Source organism: Ostrea edulis, chromosome 5, assembly GCF_947568905.1.
Source record: "Ostrea edulis chromosome 5, xbOstEdul1.1, whole genome shotgun sequence".
Taxonomy (NCBI): Eukaryota; Metazoa; Mollusca; class Bivalvia; order Ostreida; family Ostreidae; genus Ostrea; species Ostrea edulis.
In genome coordinates, this window is record NC_079168.1 from 26,656,842 (window position 1) to 26,678,951 (window position 22,110).

The window sequence follows — 22,110 nt, forward strand, 5'->3', positions numbered from 1 at the left end:
CATGAAACTTCATCATTTTATAAATCAATTCATCGTCTTAAATGCAAATTACCATATATACATTCTTAATGTCGTCTGAATATCTTCCGTCAAATAATGTGTTTATCACAATGCAAGGGCATTTCAATGCTTGAATACACTTCGTGGCCGAGTGGTTAGAGCATCGCGCTCAAAATCACACGGCCTTTCACCTCTGGTCGGCGCGGGTTCGAATCCCGCTCGCGCCGGTAAGTGAGAAAGTTTTCCAGTTTACTTTCGGAAGGTGGGTGGTCTCTTTCCAGGTACATTGTATCTGGGTTATCTCTTCCACCAACAAAAACTGGGCGCCACCAGATAATTGAAAAATTGTTAAATGTGAAGGAAAACATCAAAACAATCAATCATAATATTTGAAAACTACAGAAGTGTACCTACATACACTTTATGGTCATTATAATGATCTAGTTCGTCAGTAAAACATATTTCAGGGTCAAATGCTGTTTGACATATTTTATACGGATTCTTAGGCCGTTCTTGGCATACTACTTTTGACTACGAATTACTCCGTTTACCTGATCAAGATATAGGACTCACGGTGGGTGTGACCGGTGGACAGGGGATCTTATCCCCTATAGACACCTGATCCTATCTCTGGTATGAAAGGTGAAAATAACAAACATTGATCAATCTCATAACTCCTGAAAGCAATACAAAATAGTGAGATGGGCAAACCCGAACCCCTGGACGCACCAGAGGTGGGATCATGTACCTAGGAGGATTTTCAGATTTTCGTGTATGTCCAATTCTATTTTGTATTTGTCAAAGGAATTATGGAAATGATCACTGTTCGTTATCTTCACCTTTCCTTTAACCATCAAGTTTGTATCTCTGCTGGTGGATAGTCTGTCCCCGAGGATACTTGTCGTTCGATATATGTTCTTCTATGAATATAAACAATAACGAGACAAAACTGGCTGACACATGGTTCATTATCAAAAGGTGTCGCTCTGTGAAGTCTATGAGGGGAACATGCTCTAACAGAATGGTTGGTGTCCCTCAGATTATCCTTCGAGATATCAAACAATTGTTATAGATACAGTCGTCAAATATTCAGCTTTGATACAGATGCAAAAATTCGTATTACCAAATGAAGGGGTATCATTAAGATATGTCTTTGGTAATTCCTTTCAGATCTCATGTTCTCAATCTCAATATGTTCTGTTAAAAATTGTAAAACTTGTGATATCTTGATCACTAAAAATTGATTAAGTAGTAATCTGCTAGAACATAGTCTCTGTACCAAAATCTTTCAAAATATGATATGTTAATCTTCTAATGTTGTCTACGCTATCTAGTGTAGATTAATTTATGTCACGGAAATTAAGGGTCTACTTAATAAAAGGATATCGGGTCACATAATTCAAACAATGGTGGTAATCGATTTCTCTATTAACATTTTAATTTCCCTGGCCGCTGCATCTTGTGTATGGGGGTCAGGATTCTAGAAAAAAATATTACCATAATATAAAAAATCCAACTTTAAGTAGGCTTATCGTAGACAGCAGTGAGATCAGTATACAATGACTCTAGGAACTGCTTTTCCATATAGATGCAATGATAATGTATACAATGTAGAAAATTTGACTAGTCCACAGTGAACTAACGTGAATGTACACAAATACACAACGACGTAAAAGCAGTCATGGAAAAAGACCAAGTATACACGCTGTCGCGCTTGATTCACTTTTACCCACGTCAACAGACAATTAGCTCCACATCATATTAGCACAACACTTTACTCGGTTCCATTGGGAGTTTTGAATACATTATTTGAAGAAGTCTAAGCTACTCCATTCTTGGATTTTGAAACATCAAAATACAGACTGAATGGGTGTTGTCGGTCACGAACAGTGATTGATCTCACAACTCACTGAGAATACAAAATAACGAATTGGACAAAGACGGACGCCTGGACATGCCAGAGGTGGGATCAGATGCCTAGGAGGAGAAAACATCCCCTGTCGACTGATCATACCTGCCGTGAGCCCTATATCTTGATCAGGTAAACGGAGTTATCCGTAATAAAAAAAACCGGTGTGCCAAGAACGGCCTAACCACCGGTATGAAACAATTCATACAACCTTTGACCTAATGAGAGGTTGTATTGGCAAACTAGATTGTTATAACGACCATATAATTTGTGAAATGCTGACTTTAAACAAGACTGCTAAAACCTCTGTAACACCAAATTGTTTGTCAGTTGCCTGTCTCAATTTAAAATTTGATCATATACAGGACAAGCTCTGGCGTATCAAATCATTTGATATATATAAACACCATATACAAGAAATAATGGAATATTGCTACACAAGTATGGAAAGTTTACGATGGAGAAGCTGAAATCATCTTGTTTGTCATAAACTCAACTTGATGATAAAAGGGTTGATTTCAGCTTCCTGGTTGATATGATAAATCGTCAGGGTATGCTTAATCCTCCTATGCACACGATCTTACATCTGGTATACATGTATCCAGGAGTCCATGTTTGCCCAACTGTTTATATTTGTTAATATAAAGTTAAATGTTAAAATGCAATGAATCCAACACATGGGTGCGAAACTGGTATTAAATCGTAAGAAATTTGACAGCTATATGGATCCTCTCATTGACCTTCATTGGGTACCTATCAATTTTAGGATATCATTTAAATTATTGATTTTCATGAATGATTGTCAGGTGGTTCAATCTTCTGATAGTTGTTACATTGTTCTTTTTAACAGGCGTAAAACTTTCAGTGACAGAAGTTTCTGAACCATTCGTCCTAGACTGTCGAACAGCTTACCAACTGAAATAAGAGAGTCCAAATCTCTAGATACTTTTAAAGCCAAATTGAATTGCAGACACATGTGTTTTACGGATATTCTAAATTTGTCTGCTACATGAACATAATATGCCTATCAATTAAAGTGATATTCGACATGGTTTGATAATTTGAAATTCAAAAAGGACTTTAAATTTGATTGAATGGACATTATAATGTTAAAACGGAACTATATTATATAATAGATGAAAGGTGAAGACAACGAACAGCAATCAATCTCATAACTCCTATAAGCAATACAAAACAGAGAGTTTGGCCAACTAGGACCCCTGGACACACAAGAGGTGAGGTCAGGTGCCTAGGAGGAGTACGCATCTCCTGTCTACCTGTCACATCCGCCGGGAGCCCTATATCTTGAAGATAACAAACACTGATCAATCTCATAACTCCTATAACAAACATGTTTAATCTGTAACGCAAAGTTATCTTTCAAGCACATTGATGTTAACGGCAGATCTCTCTCTCTCTCTCTCTCTCTCTCTCTCTCTCTCTCTCTCTCTCTCTCTCTCTCTAACAAACAAACAAACAAATAAGTTTGCAAAGACTAAACGTAACCTTAAATAAAAACATGCAAAAAACCCCCAAAAAACAAGGAGGGATATGTTACATTGATACGGGGTACTTAAATGGTATGATGTTATATTTGACTAGAATATTTCATATCCATGTACCATTACCGAAATTTGCATGTGTTGAAGATTATGATTTACCAAATGTTTCTATTAAATTGTTTGTATATATGTGGCAATATGTTAAAAAAGGAATGAGATCGTTTTGTAATTGCTGTTTTTCTAGGTATAGTTTTGTAATTGCTGTTTTTTCTGGGTATAGTTTTGTAATTGCTGTTTTTTCTGGGTATAGTTTTGTAATTGCTGTTTTTCTAGGTATAGTTTTGTAATTGCTGTTTTTCTAGGTATAGTTTTGTAATTGCTGTTTTTCTAGGTATAGTTTTGTAATTGCTGTTTTTCTAGGTATAGTTTTGTAATTACTGTTTTTCTAGGTATAGTTTTGGAATTGCTGTTTTTCTGGGTATAGTTTTGTAACTGCTGTTGTTCTAGGTATAGTTTTTAACACACTTGCTGAATTGAAGTCTCTGTATGATTTGGTCAAAATAAGGAAGATACTGACGTCTGAGAGGTAGGAATAATCCCTGCGGATGTGACCGGTCGACAGGGGATGCTTACTCCCCCTAGGATCCTGATGCCACCTACGGTATATCCAGGGATCCGTGTTTACACAACACTTTATTTTGTGTTCATTGTGGGAGTTGTCACATTGATCGCTGTTCGTTATCTTCACCTTTCATGTGAAACAATTCAAAAGTTTTAAATATTATTGATGTACAGTAAAATTATTGATTCTTTAAATCTACAGACATCAGTCCATAATTTATCGCAACAAAGCTGTCTCTGAAGAGAGGACTTTATTCTGCATCTGCGATGAACAATTATAGAACAAATACTTTATCGACAATATGTGACTCTCCCGCTGATCACCTTAAGTCGTTCTGTATCTAATCAGGTTCTACTTCCTGTAAGCTCATGAGACGAGCATTCGTGAGATACTAATACATGTGTATGTATACAATGTACATATATGGGTCTTATACACGTGATCATATGTACCCTGTTAAAACAATTGCGGTTTTAGTGGAGTGATCAGAAGGATTTTAGTTCCAAAGCGAAGCCACGACAGACATTATAATCAGAAATTCAGAATGAGTCCATATTATAAAGGGGATGTGGGGCACGGGTTGTAAGAATGCTTTATGTAAAACTTACACGGTACCAATTTTGATGCACTAGATGCGCATTTCGACAAATAATGTCTCTTCAGTGATGCTCAAGCCGAAACTTTGGAAATGTGAAATAGCAATAAGCTTGTGAGAGCTAAAAGGAAAACTAGAGTGCCAAAAACTGGAGCCAAATTCGTCCAAGGATCAGAGATATGCATGAGGGAGATATAATCCTTAATTTTGAAGTGAATTTCTAAATTTTATCCCTCTGTAGTAACATGGGTTATTTTCAAATCGTGCTAGTTCTCTCAAACAGTCGTGAAGAGTGTCAGCGAATGTATGAATTTAATTTAGTCGTTATAAAGTCTTGCAACTGTCTCCTTATTAAAGGCAATTCTTGTATTATTCTTACACAGTAAATTACATATACACTAATTACATATAAATGTACACATTTTAAGACATCATTGTTACATCCAGCTCATGCTTTTTGCCTTTAGGATTAGGATTATACAAGATTTTGTGAATGTACATCTATGTAAGGAAGGGAATGAGGGTTCAAATTCATGTGTAACACGGGATTGCAGCTCCTAATGTAAATTCAATATTGTTATATTATATTCTATCTTTCATAATTTTAATCTGCATTGTCATTTCAAGACTAACTGAAACTATATGATTCTTGTAACGAAGGAAGACAAGATGGTTCAATGTAGTCAGAACCTGTGTAGAAGGATTTGGGAAGAGTGCTGGGATCCCCATACTGTGTAGATGTGAAGAAAGTTTTTTCTTTCCAATTCTCTCTTTACGAATCATTGATGAAAGGTACAAAATGTCAACAACAAAAAACCATTCAACCTTGTTTAGTGTACATAAACCTTTTATTGACACCTTTGGGGAATATATGCAAGGTGAAAATAACGAACAGTGATCAATCTCATAACTCCTATAAACAATACAAAATAGAATCTAAAGTGCGATGGTCGCTCCAAAGTGCGATGGTCACTCCAAAGTGCAATGGTCACACCGAAGTCCGATTGTGCAGAGTTCAGTAACGTTTGTGATGTCACATCATTGTGACGTCATTCTTAACGTCTTTCGAAATGAAACCGAAGAAATGTTACATGGACGACAGCAACGTTTGGCAATGTTTACACTGTTGAGAATTGCGAGAACGGCTAAATACATTTGTTGTTGAACTATCTTCTTCGCCCAAACATTCTTTAATTCATGATCATTTATTTCTTTGAAGTACACGTATTAAATTGACAAGTTCCTTGGGATATGCTATAATACAAAATATTCTATAAGATTTCGCGTTGGAAAACTTTGTGTTTAATAACACGTCATAAGTTCTTATTCATAACGTGAACTAAGTTCTTATTCATAACATAAACTAAGTTCTTATTCTTTTTCTTGTGCATGGATTTTGCACTGATATTTTTGTGCTACAACACGCGGTTGGTTCAGTCTGTACCAAAACACGGTGTCGTATACAAACCAATGGATTTCGACGTGTTACGCTATCGCACTTTGGTGTGTCAGACCATAGCACTTTGGCGCATGAGTGTGGACCATCGTACTTTGGCGTGTCACATCATCGGGGTTTGGTGCAGACCATCGCAATTTAGCGTGACCATCGCACTTTGGAGTCCCATCGCACTTTGGAGTCCTACATATATGAGACTTGATGTTTTACATGAGAACATACAAGTGCCCTGGTGAGCATTGCAGCCCATGGACGTTTTCAACATTGATAGTATAAAACTTATACGGTACCAATTTTGATGCACCAGATGCGCATTTCGACAAATAATGTCTCTTCAGTGATGCTCAACCGAAATGTTTGAAATCCGAAATAACTATGAAGTTTTAGAGCTGAAAGCTAACAAAATAAATGTTCCATTGAAAATTCTTTCATGATGTTTGAATATGGTAAATGCTTTGTTAATGTATATATCTTTTTTTTAAAACTCTTTTGTAACAACAAATAATCAATAAAGCGTTGATTTATTTTGCATAATTTGTTTTACAGATATATTAGGCATGCTCCTTCTAATAATCATCTCCCTTGTTGTTCAACATATCGGCTATGCTTAAACCTGTAATTAGTAAACATTGTTTAACATTATGATACGTAAGCTGGTTAAGGTTTTTCATCAGCAGACTAAATCTTACTTGCGCTAAGTTGTTCAGTTTTGGTATTGATAAGCAGCAGTGATACTTTAAAGAGGCATAGACACGATTTGAACTGATTTTTAAAAAAAATTCTATATTCCTAATTTTAATGTTTAGATTGGTTAACTAAGGTATATCTAATGGTCAGCAAAATTTGAATGTCAGTTGTCGAGGTACATGGGAGATACAACGCTCACAATTCTTTGTTATGTAAATAATGCCCGTGTCATGCTTTTTACATAGGTTAAATATATTAGATATACTAGTTATATTTTCATTTAAAGCAGATTTTTAGTTTTCAATTAAGCAATCTATAATGAAACAAAAACATGACACGGACCTTGTTTACATAGCAAAGAATTGAGAGTGTTGTATCTCATTTGTAACTCAAAACATGATATTCAAATTTTGGTTGACTTATAGAAATACTTTAGCTAAGCATTGCAAACAGTAAAAATGGAAAAATAAAATTTTCAGCTCAATCGTGTCCATGCCCCTTTAAAGTAGTACAGCTACATGTACGATCGGTGTCATTGCCAACAATAAAATATAATGCCACTGTAATCAGAGATTTGGTATTTACCGAAAATGGTAAAATACCAATGATTTAAAATGCATATTGTGGTCAATATTTATACATGTAAAATAATATGTGGCAATCCTTATCCAGTTAGTCGATGACGCTACCTTGAACAAAATATTACAAACATTGAACAACTCACCGAATAACACCTTTATACAGAGAGGCATCAATGTGTTTCGCGAAAGAAAACTTATTGGGAACTTTTCCAGATATAGACTGAAGTTGAATGGAAAAATTAACAAAATCTCATTTTAAGACCAAATAATTGGCATCTATTGAAGGAAATGATCAATAAATACTTTTTAAAACAAAATAATACATGAAAAAATATGTAAATGGCTCATAGACATTAACTTTCACCACAATGCCACACAATGAGAGATTAGAACTGGAAACAGTGCCTGTTGATGCAAACGCTGCATGTTTTCATTTGCTATCAGAACATCTCGTTCCAAATTTCTCACGTTTTCACTGACAATTTACTCTCAATCACAATGTCTACCAAAGGTATCACATGGCCTAATATTGACTAAGATTAGACCGGGCTGGATATTTGGACTGACATCTTTACTGATTCTTTGAGCAGTCCCTCATACTTTATGTCTAAAAATTCACATTCAACTTCTACCGGTCCTAGCAACCAATGTGCACATTAAATGACACTGCTGTTCGCTTAAGATGTTATGCTAACTCTTTCTAATTATCATATTGCATTGCTTACCGTCTATAGTTATAAAAGTCCCATAATATGATTGATTGCATATTGTTTAATGTCCCACTCGAGTATTTTTCACTCATATGGAGACGTAAAACAGTCATTACATTTTCCTTTCAAAGGATGACTGCCATGAAGAAATTGTGTGTCTCCTGATATTGAAGATTTCCTTTTAGTCTGTGTTTTTATTAGTGATACACCGTAGGCATTGCCATTGACTAAATAACATTAATAAAGAAAAAAATCAGATGTTATGAACTCTATTTGGAGAAAAACAAATCATAAATGAGAGTCCTCATTTGAACTGAAAATTTCATCTACTTTAAAAGTTTTTATTTGCGGATATTTATACCTAAACGGTAAGCAATACAAACTTGATAGTGATGGAAATTTAAATTAGCAGGTAAATAACTTATTTGAAGCAAACAGCAGGGCCACCGAAACGCACATTAATTGTTTTAACCGGCCGAAGTTAAACATGAATTTCCAGACGTGAATTATGAAGGACTGCTCCAAAATTCAGTGAAGATGTCAGTCCAAGTAATTATTATATTAATCTACAATTATAATATCAATAATAACTAGTTCTAATTGTAACGGGGACCGTTACAGATGTTCCCCAAACCTCCCCCAATTAAAAAGTGATGTCCTTGTGAATCTATAGCAAAAAATCATTTTATTTTAGCCTTTAATTACATGTAGTACGTTCAATATGGTCATTTCAGTACCAAGAAATGAAAGAAAGCGTTGCACGTGCATACACGCGCACGCGTGTATGATTCCGAATTTTTGTTGATGTCGTTCAACAGGCATTTGTATCATATACCCACAGTATGAATTTCATAACGTTTCCACCAAATATAAGGAAGTTATAGCGATTTTAAAATCGTCCAATCAGAAATCAGCACACGTGCATGCACGTGATGAGCAGTAATTCTAACCACAGCAATTTGTAAGGAGTACCAAGATACATCTAAACCCCTAATATGAATAGAATTTGATGAAAAACAAAAACGTTATCGTCCTTTAAAAATTGAACATTTAAAAAACGTTGCACGCGCATGCGCGTGTGCGTTGGTATTTTTTGTTCCACCAACATATAGATACACATATTGTCTACGTATGCTGTGAATATCATCTCATTCGCTTCATAAATAAGATAGTTACAAACGTTTTAGCATTATCCAATCAAAATGAAGCGCACGTGCATGCGCGTGCAAATTGGTAATTTTGACTATGTAAATCAGTTAAGGGTCTCAATATCTACCTATGATATGAATTTCAAGCCATTTCAATGAACAACAAAAAAGTTAGACTGATTCCAAAGTTAGCGTACAAATTTTGTAATGCGCGTGCACGCGCATGCGTGCGCGTGCTGGCAAAATAACTATTATTTTTCGTATGTACAAATGATATACTATCATCCTATTTAGGTTTTATATCGCTTCCTTCAATATTCTGATTTTCCATTTTTTGTACCAAAATTGCAATGCACGTGCGCGCGCGTGCATGCACGTGCAAACAAAATGACTATCACTATGCACATCTACAAACGCTATACTATCATCCTGGAAAGTTTCATATCGATCCCTTTTGTAGTTTCTGAGAACACTACCGGACAAAAAAGTACCGGAGAAAAAGAATAATAATAATAATAATAACTAGTTCTAATTGTAACGGGGACCGTTACAGATGTTCCCCAAACCTCCCCCAATTAAAAAGTGATGTCCTTGTGAATCTATAGGAAAAAATCATTTTATTTTAGCCTTTAATTACATGTAGTACGTTCAATATGGTCATTTCAGTACCAAGAAATGAAAGAAAGCGTTGCACGTGCATACACGCGCACGCGTGTATGATTCCAAATTTTTGTTGATGTCGCTCAACAGGCATCTGTATCATATACCCACAGTATGAATTTCATAACGTTTCCACCAAATATAAGGAAGTTATAGCGATTTTAAAATCGTCCAATCAGAAATCAGCACACGTGCATGCACGTGCTGAGCAGTAATTCTAACCACAGCAATTTGTAAGGAGTACCAAGATACATCTAAACCCCTAATATGAATAGAATTTGATGAAAAACAAAAACGTTATCGTCCTTTAAAAATTGAACATTTGAAAAACGTTGCACGCGCATGCGCGTGTGCGTTGGCACTTTTTGTTACACCAACATATAGATACACATATTGTCTACATATGCTGTGAATATCATCTCATTCGCTTCATAAATAAGATAGTTACAAACGTTTTAGCATTATCCAATCAAAATGAAGCGCACGTGCATGCGCGTGCAAATTGGTAATTTTGACTATGTAAATCAGTTAAGGGTCTCAATATCTACCTATGATATGAATTTCAAGCCATTTCAATGAACAACAAAAAAGTTAGACTGATTCCAAAGTTAGCGTACAAATTTTGTAATGCGCGTGCACGCGCATGCGTGCGCGTGCTGGCAAAATAACTATTTTTTTCATATGTACAAATGATATACTATCATCCTATTTAGGTTTTATATCGCTTCCTTCAATATTCTGATTTTCCATTTTTTGTACCAAAATTGCAATGCACGTGCGCGCGCGTGCATGCACGTGCAAACAAAATGAATATCACTATGCACATCTACAAACGCTATACTATCATCCTGGAAAGTTTCATATCGATCCCTTTTGTAGTTTCTGAGAACACTACCGGACAAAAAAGTACCGGAGAAAAAGAATAATAATAATAATAATAATAATAATAATAATAAGAAACAGAGTAAAAACAATATGTTCCCAAACTTTGTTTGGGGAACATAATAATAACTAGTTCTAATTGTAACGGGGACCGTTACATATGTTCCCCAAACCTCCCCCAATTAAAAAAGTGATCATCTTGTGAATCTATAGCAAAAAATCATTTTATTTTAGCCTTTAATTACATGTAGTACGTTCAATATGGTCATTTCAGTACCAAAAAATGAAAGAAAGCGTTGCACGCGCATACACGCGCACGCGTGTATGATTCAGAATTTTTGTTGATGTCGTTCAACAGGCATATGTATCATATACCTACAGTGTGAATTTCATAACGTTTCCACCAAATACAAGGAAGTTATAGCGATTTTAAAATCGTCCAATCAGAATTCAGCACACGTGCATGCACGTGCTGAGCAGTAATTCTAACCACAGCAAATTGTAAGGAGTACCAAGACACATCTAAACCATTAATATCAATAGAATTTGATGAAAAACAAAAACGTTATCGTCCTTTAAAAATTGAACATTTAAAAAACGTTGCATGCGCATGCGCGTGTGCGTTGGCATTTTTTTGGTTACACCAACATATAGATACACATATTGTCTACGTATGCTGTGAATATCATCTCATTCGCTTCATAAATAAGATAGTTACAAACGTTTTAGTATTATCCAATCAAAATGAAGCGCACGTGCATGCGCGTGCAAATTGGTAATTTTGACCATGCAAATCAGTTAAGGGTCTCAATATCTATCTATGATATGAATTTCAAGCCATTTCAATGAACAACAAAAAAGTTAGACTGATTCCAAAGTTAGCGTACAAATTTTGTAATGCGCGTGCACGCGCATGCGTGCGCGTGCTTATAAAATAACTATTTTTTTTCATATGTACAAATGATATACTATTATCCTATTTAGGTTTTACATCGCTTCCTTCAATATTCTGATTTTCCATTTTTTGTACCAAAATTGCAATGCACGTGCGCGCGCGTGCATGCAAGTGCAGACAAAATGACTATCACTATGCACATCTACAAACGCTATACTATCATCCTGGAAAGTTTCATATCGACCCCTTTTGTAGTTTCTGAGAACACTACCGGACAAAAAAGTACCGGAGAAAAAGAATAATAATAATAAGAAGAAACAGAGTAAAAACAATATGTTCCCAAACTTTGTTTGGGGAACATAATAATAAGAAACAGAGTAAAAACAATATGTTCCCAAACTTTGTTTGGGGAACATAAAAATGATAAAATTTATATGATATTAATAAAATTCATATAACGTCTTACATAAAACAAATTATCATAAGACGCATTACAAGGGTAAGAAGAGGAATGCAACAATAAAACACAATGAATAAGAGTAGAACATAATATTTGAAACATGGAATACACTAAAATTAAGATCTATAGCTAAAAGCTTTTTTAGCACCACTTCTTATTCTCTTGGGGTAACAGGAACATGTAATTGCGTTGTAATAGTATTGTTCCTGTACCCAAAATGCTTTTAAAACTACATGTTAATAAAGTTTGTATTGTAGAAAATGAGGAGTTCAAAAATTCAATTTAAGGGGATAAAGGAAAATGAAGGCGACCAACAGGGAGAAACGTACAGCTCAAAGAGAAGGAAATGTGTTCGATACTAATTAAGTGTATAGATGTAGCAATAAACAGATTTCTATCTAAATCAATTTAGAAAAAGTAAATAGCAGTTTTTGTGAAGTATATCAAAATGAAAATATTCACATACTGTTAAGCTAATTCATCAAGTCTATGTTTTTTACTTACCAGCTTACACCGCGCCAAGTCCATCTCCAATAGCTTCTACTGCAGTGCCAATACCCCTCCCCTCCTCCTCATCGACCAGACCTTCTGCGACGCAACGAGCTGCCACCTCTTCGCCTACGTCGACCCCAACGCTTTTCTATTTATTGTGTTTTATCTGATAAACCAAGTGACTGTTCAGTATTCTACACTAATATAATCATAATGAGATAGTGACTGTTCAGTATTTTACACTAATATAATTATAATGAGATAGTGATTGTTCAGTATTCTACACTAGTATAATTATAATGAGATGGTGATTGTTCAGTATTCTACACTAGTATGATTATAATGAGATAGTGATTGTTTAATATAATTATAATGAGATGGTGATTGTTCACTATTCTACACTAATATGATTATAATGAGATAGTGATTGTTCAGTATTCTACACTAATATGACTATGATGAGATAGTGATTGTTCAGTTTTGTACACTAATATAGTTATGATGAGATAGTGATTGTTCAGTATTCTACACTCATATTATTATAATGAAATAGTGATTGTTCAGTATTCTACACTAGTATACTTATAATGAGATATTGATTGTTTAGTATTCTACACTAATATAATTATAATGAGATAGAGTATTCTACACTAATATAATTATAGATATTGAGATTGTTCAATATTCTACACTGATATGATTATAAAGTTCAACACAGTGGCAGAATATATGTACATACATCACTACTACGTATAGATATATATCTAGTTATATTCCCATTGCTTTTGTCTTTGACACCTTTACGCATTGTAATGATAACCATTTCGTCATAAATGAGCTGTAGTTGTAAATAATCCATGTATCAATACAAAACTACTTATAAGATGTACATGTACATGTAGTACGTGTATTTTCACGACTGAAAATTCCAACAGAAATGAGGAAATAACTTCATATTTCAAAATACATCAGGGTATGATTTTATCACTTTATGGCGTCATACTTTTCATAAAGCGCGAACACGTTTCATGAAATATGCTGGCGTGGAGTATCGCATCCATGCCGTCATATTAGGTATTTTCAGATTTGAAATATATATTCATATATATCTAGAAAAATGACATCGATACCAAATCGATTCCAAACACTTACCCTCATTTGATAGTGCTGAATCGCCTACTGCACGTTTATACTATGTCATGTCTAGAAAAATGACGAACAAATAAGTCAAAATGTTTTCTGACCTAGTTAACATCTAATAGATAATTTCACATCAAAAGCGAGCAAGGTGAACCAGACTCTTCAATACCTGCAATAGTACTGTCAACGTCTCGCTTGATTCTAATCAGATCATTCTCCCCTTCTGAAAAAAGAATTGAAATTGGACCAGTATAATTGTGTCGTGCTTTTTACTATGTTAGTTTACTCCAGAATTTTGGAATGTTAGTTTTCAATACAAGTGTTATTAGCCACGTACCTTGCATGGAATTTAAGAAATTAACTTTAAAGTTTGGATATTTTATTTAAGATAATAATTCACCGAACGCATGTACATACCTATGGATTGAACAAAATTAACATTTTGTTGAAAATATGTACTTGTGTTCATGTTAAACTTTTAAAATATATATTTGTAACAGTAAAGTTTATTTCATAGACGGTAGATAATTGAACCCGATAAATTCTAAAATAGTGAATAATTCCCTACCAGTCTTTCTTTTTCTTTATCAAAAGGAAAATAAATTATTTACCGTATAAAATATCGATAAAGCGATTTCGCTTTAACACCTATGAGAAAAGTACGAAAGCCCAGAAGGCTCATTCGAGATTCGAAATTCAAAATACGAGATTCGAAATAAAGAATACGAGAACAAGTAAAAGAATCTGAATATGAACTGTTTGTTTCTATTAAATCATAATAGAGAGGATGACTTAAGGTTAAAAAAACTTGTCATCTATTTAAATTCACGAACAAATAGGAGTCCTATAGATAAATACAGAAAAAAATGGCTAGGAAATATACCGCATCTTGACTAGGAATGCAAAATATTAAAAAGCATTCACCCAGCCACAACATCGTTACAAAACACGAATTGCGAAATACAAATATGAATCTTTAATGGAAACAAAAGTGGTGCATAAAAATAATAATGACATTATAATAAGTGTTGTTGTTTTTTCTTTTCTTTTTTCTTTTTGTTCGGTGAAATTATTAGAATATATCCAGCGCTTACTATACCGATAATTATTTGATATGTTGGGAATTCAAAACATAGTAATCCTATTATACCGATAGAAAACTTGTAAAAAGCGTGAAACTATTAAATATAAATCGAAATAGGAATGGGATAGACAAGGAATCCACACATTTTGGAGAAATTATCACCGCAAAAATATCAGAAAGGGGGAGGGTGCTAGTAGTAGTGTCGATACTTAATATGTAAATATCTTCCCAACCCCTTCCATATTTTATAGGCGCCTGTGTGTAAACAATGGAGAAAATTCGAACCATGAATAAATATTTCTGTTCGATCTATGTCGTATCTTTTTTATATTTTGTTTATGTTTCAAAAAAGCTTATTTATAGGAAGCTTGATTTATAGTTTTAAAAAAATGTTTCGTTGTTTGACAAACATATTAGAGGAATAAGCTTTCTGTCATTTAAGTTTACATACATGTACCCTCTAATCTTTAATCTATTGTGACCTACATTTTGATTGGTTAATTTGGATTTTGAATTTCGAAATTTGAATCTCGTATTTTGAATTTGAATCTCGTATTTTGAATTTCGAATCTCGTATTTTGAATTTCGAATCTCGAATGAGCCTTATGGGCTTTCGTAGAAAAGTATGTTTCGTTGTGAATCCTTGGGAAGCATGTTTATCCGTCAAAATGCATGATTCCATAAATCGGAAAATGAATCACTGAGCGTACTGGATGAAATTTTATTTTCTATTAAGGTGAGATAATTTTTCTGAGTTATCAAATTGACTTTCAATATCAAATGATACATGACCCTTTCAAATGACTAATCACAATAATCATGTTTTGAATTAATTTTTACCACGATAATGACATGTAACACTATTAAGTTCATCTATTGGTGAAGTTACTCACCGAGGTCTGAGAAACTTTCCACATGGTGATTACTTTCGTCAACGCTCTTGCTGGATGATTCTGAAATAATAAGTTTCATGAGTCACACCTATCAATAAATATAAATGAAAATAACATGATAAATAAATCAGTTGAACATTTAGAAAAAGATTTGTAGATATTTACTTTGCAGAAAGATACCAATTAGCGGTATTGCGAACAGCAGCAAGACCCTGATAGGAACCATATTGAATATCCTTCCCTCCGTGAGTCTCAATGATATGGAGAGAAAATATAATCTCCTTATATACTCTGTAACAAACAAATATTTTCTTTTTGAACAAATACGTATGTAAAATTATACCCTTTTCAACAAATACAAACGTGAAACTATCCCCTTTTGAACAAATACATCTGCCAATTTGCCGAATTGTGAACAAATACTTACCTCAAATTACCCATTTATTATTGATATTTACAGTTTATGCATACAATATTGTTTAATTATTGACAATCAGATCATATTATTCGGAAATGAGTTTGATATATGTTTGTCTTTCCTTTTAAGTATAAGCACTTTTCCATGCTGTCGCTTGGGTTGTAAATTTAGTGTATTTGATGTTGGGAACTTTTCCGTTAACTTACCCTAAATTAATTTTAGTTTATAAATCTAGTTTTAATTTATAAAGTCGTAATAATGTTGCATGATATGATATGATATATTCCGCATGTAGAGACTGTACTTCTCATCATGCCAAGTAAGTTAGCTTATATTCAAGAAGTAAGTGTGGAATGTATAATTTCACTAGAAAAGTTTCATCAGTGATGACCATTACACGCCTCCTTATTGAATCGATCGCTAAAAGTTTAAGGATTCTAAACTGTTTCGAGGGTGATTTTGATATGTCATCTTTAGCTAAAAAGATGGAAAAAGAAGATTTTTAAGGTACTCCCATCATAAGACAGCACGAGTACTATGATTTATGTTGGAACTCTTGTGTAGTTTTTGGAAGTTATAAATGTACTCTAACCTGTAGATACCATAATATGGTATAGAAATTATAAGTTTATTGTGAGAGATATTTGAAGAAAGATATTAACATGACGTTTTCATTGTTTATATGCTAATTTGCATTGAAGAAGTTCAATTAATTCAAGCAAAATGATTAAATTATCATGGTATGGAAATGAAGCAAACTGAATAGAACGGAATGGCAAGAAAATAAAAAGGACTGAATGGACTGGATATCCTGTTTTGTACGCGGAGGTATTTGACCACACACACAGGCACGCACACACGCACGCACGTACACACACACACACACACACACACACACACACACACACACACACACACACACACACACACACACACACACTCAAATGATATATGACAGACATAATTACCATTCAAAATCAGTATGCTATTCTGTCTGCTACCATGGAAGTTAGATGGGTAAGGTGGGTAAGGTAATAAAATGAAAGGCATAAAACAATATCAAAGTAGCATTCACATTGACACCTGATGGAAGAGAAAGAGACACAGATCATGCACGTTGTCGTGTTGGATGTGTGGACTTTGTACTAGATCTGTCGAGTGTGTTAACCCTTTAACTCGATTTTTAACGCACAGGGCTTGTGTGCTAGAGGTTTCGAGCTTGATTCTCAACAACGGTATATACTCGTCAGTTAATTTTGAACCCAATGATGAGCCTGGATAATATCTGGGTGGTGAGAGGAATGACCTCCAGAAGTTGACCCCACAGGTATTAGCACTCCTGGATTTGAGGACGGCTCTCCCTTTGAATGGGGACTGTGTGGTAGTGCTAGATTCATGGCTTTCCTACTACCTTTCATTGGTGTCTTAACCCTTTAGTTCGATCGGTTGAGCACTGGACGGTCGTACCAGTGGTCCCGGGCTTGATCGTCAACAGAGGTATATACTTGTTTCTGTTAAACGTCACATGTAGTAGTGCACGACTGAGAGAGAGAGAGAGAGAGAGAGAGAGAGAGAGAGAGAGAGAGAGAGAGATAAAGTTGGTAATGTGACCAAATCCTATTACACCCGAAGTAGGATTTTGTACCATGCAAGGTGAAGATAACGAACAGTGATCAATCGCATAACTCCTACAAGCAATACAAAATAGATAGTTGGGCAAACACGGACCCCTGGACACACCAGAGGTGGGATCAGGTGCCTAGGAGGAGTAAGCATCCCCTGTTGACCGGTCACACCCGCCGTGAGCCCCATATCCTGATCAGGTAAACGGAGTTATCCGCAGTCAAAATCAGTGTGCCAAGAACGGCTTAACAATCGGTATGAAACACGTCAGACAGCATTTGACCCAATGCAAGGTTGTATTGACGAACTAGATTGTTATAACGACCATAGAATTTGCGAAATGCTGACTTCAATCGAGACCGTTGAAATCCCTGTACCATCAACTTGTTTGTCAGTAGCTTACCTCGATTTAAAAACTGACTATACCCAGAACAAGCTCTTGCATATCGAATCAGTTGAGATATATAAACACCATATGCAGGTGATAATGGAATATTGCTACATAAATGTGGGAAGTTGACGATGGAGAAGCTGAAATCATCCCGTTTGTCATACAGTTGAGTTGTCAGTTTGCCGTTAATGTCTACTTTCAATAAAATATCTAAGTATGATGCAGAAGTGGACGACTCTGCGGTGTCCTTTATTTCGAGCTCACAGGGATATATCAAATCGACATATGACCATGAGAAGGTGAAGATAGCGAATAGTGATCAATCGCGTAACTCCTATAAAGAATTCAAAATGAAGACTAGGGCAAATTCAGACTCCTATACATACCAGAGGTGGACTCAGGTGCCTAGGTGAAATAAGCATTCTCACACCCGCCGTGAGCCATACATCTGAACTGGATAAACGGAATAATAAGTATCAAAATCAATGTCAAAAGAACTTCCTAAGAATTATTATGAAACACGTCAGACAGCATTGTACCCAATGGCAGGCTAAATTGGTAAATTAGATCGTATGACGACCATAGAATATGCGACAGATTGACTTTTAACGGGACTGCTGATACCTTTGTAACTTCAAATTATAAATATGGGAATTCAGTTTTGCTTATTATCTTATTTCTATAATTCCATGAGTTCATTTGCAGATTCCTTCATACAATACATACAAATCTTAAATATCTGTTTTGAAACATGGGCTGCCATGAACGGGACCTCACTAATATCTTTTTAACAGATATTTAACAAGAAGAGAAATGAAAAGAAAATACACATAGAAACTTAATATAAATAATGTTGGAAGCAACAATTAATGTAGTCGCAAGTTGATCGTATAGTTATAGTAACAAATATTTAAGGAATATTATATATATTACATGGTCTGTGTTTGCCCACCTCTCTATTTTGTAATACTTATAGGAGTTAAGAGATTGCTCGCTATTCGTTATGTTCGCCTTTGACAGTCGAAAGTTGAACGAATAATGATAGTAAATGAGGTATCAAACGATGATATACAATATAATTGTATTTCAAAAATGGGAATTTCACGATGGAGAAACTGAAGACACCCCATTTGTCATACTTATGAAACAAAAATAATCATTTCCAACAAAAATGGATATTTAATGATAGAAAAGTATACAATTAATGGTCTATTTAAATGAATGTGCTACAACGTACAATGTATACATACTTAGGCCTAAAACTCTCTAATCCTGGTTCTTTTAAAGAAGCAATGTCTTGTTTGTTCTACTTATGAGTAAGAAATATGGAATGTATTGTCAACATCAATGCAAGGTAAAGATAAATACCTGTATGAAACATTTCAAGATTGGAGGATTGAAAATCGTCATCTGATATTTTGTAAATGTACTCGTACAGTGTATCATTGAATGAGAGAAGGAAAGTACCAATATGACAGTTCTATCAGAGCTGGGTAGACAACCAATATATTTTATTCTATCATTATGCAAACTACTGTAAACGTATTATATTTGGCGTGTACGATATTTGGCGGAAATCGTTTTGTCAACAAGTTAGCGTAGATTTGATTTAGCGCATTCCTGAATTACTTTAAACATCTAGATTTACAGATGGCATTTAGCGATGTACTTGATTTAGCGGAAGCTGCGTTCCACCAAAGGCGCTAAATAGAATACACAGCCAAATGTAATACATTTACAGTATCTCTTACTGGCATATATCTGAGCATGCCCGAGAATTCTTTGTTATACAATGCACACAACGAAAGAATGATCTAGGATATTTGTAATGTAAATAGTCGTTTTTCAATTGTAAAACTATTTATGTAAGAAAATGGGCTTACTATGATCTATATGTAAATCAATGAAATCTACAACTTTAAAGATGAAAACTAAAACAAATACGGGAGAGAATTTCCTACAATACTGGTTTATGAAAAGAGAAGAGGGTTGTTTGTCATGTAATCTACCACATATTTCTACTTGAAAAGATTTTTCTGAAATTGAAAAAAGATCTTTAAAAAGATTTAAGGAAAGAAAAAGTATATGTAAACTTAGAAAAAGCGCAGAAGGACAGAAAGCCATCCTTGAAAGAAAAAAATGTAGAACGCGTGACATGAATTATGTGGAATGCAAGGTGAGATTCACACACTGATTGAATGTCCCGTATACATCTATAAACGTGAAAGGCATGACTGTTTTGAGGATATTGCTAAGAATAATATCCTCATGAACTCGAGATAAAAGACATCACAGAATTCTCCACATCTGCTTTGTACGTAGATATTGTATAACGGCAAACTAATAGGTAAACTTTATGACAAACGGGCTGATTTCATCTTGTCCATCGTGAACTTCCCATAGTTATATAGCAATATTCAATTTTCATCTGCATATGGTGTTTATATCTCTCAACTGATTTAATACGCAAAAATTGTTCGGCATATAAATTTTTAAATCGAGACAGGCTACTGAAAAAACGTTGATGCCGCAGGGGTTTCTACACTCTCGTTTAAAGTCAGCATTTCGCAAATTCTATGACCGGTCAACAGGGGATGTTTACTCCTCCTAGGCACATGATCCCACCTCTGGTGTGTCCAGGGGTCCGTGTTTGCCCAACTATCTATTTTGTATTGCTTATAGGAGTTATGAGATTGATCACTGTTCGTTATCTTCACCTTGCATGGTAGTTATAATGACTTAGCCTGCCAATAGAACGTAACATTTGGTCAAATGTTGTCTGAGGTGTTTCAGGCCGATTGTTAGTTTGTTATTGTTGACTACGGATTACTCCCTTAACCTGATTAAAAGAGGGCTAGTGGTTGGTGTGACTGGTAGAAAATATGCTTACTCCTCCTTGACACCTTATCCCACCTCTAGTATGCCCAGAAATCTGTGTTTGCCCAACTCTTTATTTTGTTTTCCTTTGAGGAGGTATGAAATTGATCACTATTCGATATATTTCCCTTTCACAATAATGTTCTATAAGAAAGCAGCAATCGATATACTTGCGTTTGTATTGTCTGTAAGAGAAATGAAGCCTACATATTTTCGAGAAGAAATATTTTTATACAAGAAATATACACATTGATTTATATATGATAATTTATCTTGATGGATTATTAAGTCATGCAAGAACATGTCGAAAAAGAAATGTCAACAAAATTTTGCGCAATACATACATGTACAGTCTATTGCAATTGTCATTTACTTGTTGCTTTACACAAATAAAGGAGTGTACGATAAAATAAATGCAACCAAACTTCAAATTTAATTAACGAGAATAATAAACAATACCGACAATATATTTCCTAAACGTATGTGTAAGTATCGTTTTGCGATGTTATTTGTCAATGGAAAACGATTGTTAAAAATCAGAGTTTAAAATGAAAAAAATAAATTCGTTATAAAAGGTGATTTTTACGTACATTTTTAATTAAAGGGAAATAGGAATTTACTTCGTTATATCCGTAAATTCGCTATATCCGTGTTCGTTATATACGCAGATTTTTTTAATATAGAATATATAAAGAATTTGCCGGGGAAATCGTTTTCAATTCGCTATAGCCGTAATTTCGCTATATCCGTGTTCGCTATATTCGAGTTTTACTGTATTCTAATCTATTCTAAAGTTCAGTTGTTAGTTTTTCCTTGACATATATGTTCAAGAAAATGTTTAAGCATGAAACAAATGTGAAAGATTATGTGGTGTCTTTTATTTCAAGTTCACTGAACAAAATGCTCTCTGATCTGTTTGATACCAATTGCAACTGTTCTTTACACACGAATTTGATTATGGATAACTCTGTGTACCTGATCAAGATATAGGGTGCTTGTTAGGGTTGACAGGGGATGTTTACTCCTCCTAGGCACCTGAACCCACCTTTGGTATATCCAGGGGTAAGTGTTTGCCCAACTCTAAA

At 34.6% G+C, this 22,110-nt stretch overlaps 1 long non-coding RNA gene across 1 annotated transcript; it reads right to left on the reverse strand.

The window, feature by feature from the left end:
- Positions 1–6,591: 6,591 nt before the first annotated feature.
- Positions 6,592–15,965, reverse strand: LOC130054784 (uncharacterized). The gene is made up of 6 exons (XR_008803120.1): positions 15,882–15,965; positions 15,717–15,776; positions 13,909–13,962; positions 13,752–13,802; positions 12,612–12,765; positions 6,592–6,697 (listed from the first exon to the last, which is right to left on the reverse strand). It is a non-coding gene; the product is annotated as an uncharacterized LOC130054784 (long non-coding RNA).
- Between the last annotated feature and the right edge of the window lie 6,145 nt (positions 15,966–22,110).